Genomic DNA, 3,380 nt, shown 5'->3' on the forward strand with positions numbered 1-3,380 from the left:
GTAAATAGGAGAGCTGGTAGCTCAATGTACTTAACAGCCACTCAAAACTCAGAAGGCAGCTGACAAATGCTTCCTATAAGAGGAAATAGAGGGTCAAGATGAAATATCAATGGATGTTATTGGGGTTAAAAAAGAGTAGACAAGCATCCTGGCAGAAGGAAAAAACGCTTAAATAAATATATTAAACAACAGAAGCTATGTTTCATAGAGGCACCCAAATCTGGTTGGATGTAACCTGGGGTGGGTAGTGGAAGACTTTGCTGGAAGAGAAGACTGGGGAACAAGGAAGGAGGCTGCTAGGTATGGTTCTCATATCCTACAAAAGAGTTTGAAATTTATATTGTGGTTGTGGAAGGAAAAGAAGCATGGGTGATCTTAAGGAAAATGAAAAGTTTATCGAGTAAGATTTGTAGCTTTATAATTTGCCTAGCATGAGATTAGATCTTTACAGCATGACATTTCTTTGCTCCTTGTTTCCTCAGGCAAATGAGGTGCTCCAGAATTTCCTGCAGTCACAGGTGGCTATAGAAAAATCCATCCTGCAGTCAGACAAAGCCCTCACAGACGGAGAGAAGGCCTTAGCAGGTACAGAGGCAGGGCAGGTCCCAGCACAGAGGGTAGGTTCCTTCAACACTCTCTGAGACATAGGACAGGAAGACCATCCTGAAACCTTTCTCTCCTACTAGAGATTTTCAGATTTAGCAGATTGTGCAATCCACAGTTTGTTTCAGGAAGGTCTTCCTGTCAGTTGGGGTTCTATGTCAGCCAGACAGATAGATAGATAGATAGATGCCTTTCCAATAACGTTCTAAAATGTGCTCTAGATGATGTGGTGACCAGGAGAATTCAGAAATTCCCTACCTACTTTTCAAAATCGGTTTGGTCTGAGCTCAGGCGGGCAGGACACAGGCCTGACTTGTTTTCCTCCCTCTCTAAAACCTTTGTGGAACAGCCGAGCGGGCCAAGATGGAGGCAGCTGAGAAGGAGCAGGAGCTGCTCAGACAGAAACAGAAAGAGCAGCAGCAAATGATGGAGGCTCAAGAGAGAAGCTACCAGGAAAACATGGCCCAACTGAAGGAGAAGATGGAGCAAGAAAGAGAAAACCTTCTGAGAGAGCAGGAAAGGATGCTGGAGCACAAGCTGAAGGTGAGTCTGGACGGGGCTGGAGCACATCTTATGGGGATAGTTCTCAGGTCTGACCTTGTCCCCAATCCTCCTTACCCTCATGGAGATGGTGCCGAGGATACCACAGGAAGCTACAAAGCATGGCCACTTTGACTACCCAGATCCAAATGTATGAGAAAATTGGACAAATTCATCATAGAGCACTTTGGAGACAGGAAACTAAATACACGTGCTTAGCCGCTGAATTTGTTAAAGGCAAAACCCCTGACTCTCAATAAGTGTGGTTTTCAAAGTGTTCTTTTTCATGCTATAGATCCAAGAAGAATTGCTTGCTGAAGGATTTAAAAGGAAATCTGAAGAGCTGAATACAGAGATAGATCGACTAAAAAAGGAAATGGAAAGAACTAAAGAAGATAAAGACTCATGGGCTAAGCTTGTCGTTGGTGAGCTTGTCCATGGGCTCATTGCACAACTTCCAGGACTTTGTAAGGAATTACGGAAAGGGCTGAAATTGATTAGAAAAAAATGAAATAGGCTCAGAATTCCTGTTAGGAAACTATTAATGAGTCTTCTTTTGTTATTTAGTGGCTCATTTTAAAAGTGTCATGCTAATTTCATTTTTTAAAAAGTGATCACCTAATACTTCAGGGCCTGCCACACAGAAGAGATGTGATATAAATCTAAATAATTAAATTAATGAGAAACAAGTTTGATGATATAATGAAAGAAAAGACTACATTTATGATAGCACTGAAACAGATAAAATACTGCAGAATACAATTATCAAGAAGTATGTAAAATTCACATAAAGAAAATTCTTAAATATTGCTGAAAGACACATTTTTAAGAAATGTGAATAGAAATAAAAATGTTGATATTCTTTAAATCGATATACACAAATACATTTAATGTAACGTAAACAAATAAATTAAAAATGAGAATAGACTAGTTCTTTTATGTTAAAACATCCCAGCATATAGCTTAGTGTTCCTGGCATGTGAATACTGCAATAGCAATTAGATGGACATGCCCGTATTATAGCTGTTCCCTGCTACCTGCATTGAATGTAACAAGTAGATGAGAACCTTAAAACAATGTATCTGCAACAGCGTGATATCGCTCTGTGACACAGCCGCACAGTGAGCTTCATGGCAGGAACGCTGGCCTTGAAGTTAGATCAGGGCAGGATCTTCCGTGGAGTGAGGGGAGTGAGGGCAGCGGTTTTAGCCCTGGGATGTGCACAGCTGGGATGAGCTAAAGGGCCTGCCATGCCCTGTGACTTGTTCATACAAAGGTTGGTCCTATTCACTTTTCCTGAACCATCACATATTTTAAACCCCACTGACTACATTATTTCTACCAACACTCATGCCAATTAATGAACACTTTGCTGTTAATTTAGAGAGCAATGTTCTTGTGCTAAATCAGCAACTCTTAAGTGACTGCTCTAGATTAGGGCAATTCACATGCTCATTAACCACTTCATGGGTATAAATTGGGATCAGCATCTAAAAAACACATAGCACACTACTTATTCTGAAATATTTAAAGTAAATTACCACGTGATTAAGGTAATAACTTGTCCTCGTTTTGACCTGTTATTGTAATCAAGTTTTGTCCCTTTGATTCATTAGCAGGATAAAGTATCTTTTTTGGCTCCTGCAACTCTATTTCTGTCCAAGCCTGGGGACCAGTACAATCTCTCATTCTAAGCAGCTTTTTCCATCTAAACTATCTTTATATTAATAACTCATCTGTGCCCAGTTGAACCTTAATATGACAGAGCTTTGTACATAGCCATTGCTTATAAAATGCATATCGAAAAATTAAATGACCAGTTGGAAAGCAATATCTGATACATAGAAGTCACTTAGAAATTGTTTCTCAAAATAAATGAATTTGTTTTTAAAATGAAAAAAACCTTATTGTTATGTATGTTGTAAGGAAAGTAGAAAAAGTTTAGTTAGGATCTCTCACCTCACATCTGTTACAAATGGACAAGATTCAGCACATTCACTAGAAACAAGTTATAAAAGTAGTGTAATCGCACATGTGTGCCCATTTAATGATTCAGCATGATTGTCGTAATTATGTAATGCTTGGCTTGTGGCCGCTATTGTGTGTAGAGAATATAAAGGTAACTGCTCTGAACCACTGGTCAGCAAAGCATGGAGGGACGGCCGAGCATGGATGGTCAGTGGAGTAGAGCTTGAGCTTGTGTCTGAGAATAAAGTATGTCTGTGAGCTTCACATCT

The 3,380-nt window shown here is 39.7% G+C and overlaps 1 pseudogene; it reads left to right on the forward strand.

Moving 5' to 3' along the window:
• Positions 1 to 3,045, forward strand: part of LOC103583745 — a 5,243-nt pseudogene extending 2,198 nt beyond the window's left edge.
• Positions 3,046 to 3,380: the final 335 nt, after the last annotated feature.

The sequence above is a fragment of the Galeopterus variegatus genome, unplaced genomic scaffold (assembly GCF_000696425.1).
Source record: "Galeopterus variegatus unplaced genomic scaffold, G_variegatus-3.0.2 Scaffold27551, whole genome shotgun sequence".
NCBI classification, from domain to species: domain Eukaryota; kingdom Metazoa; phylum Chordata; class Mammalia; order Dermoptera; family Cynocephalidae; genus Galeopterus; species Galeopterus variegatus.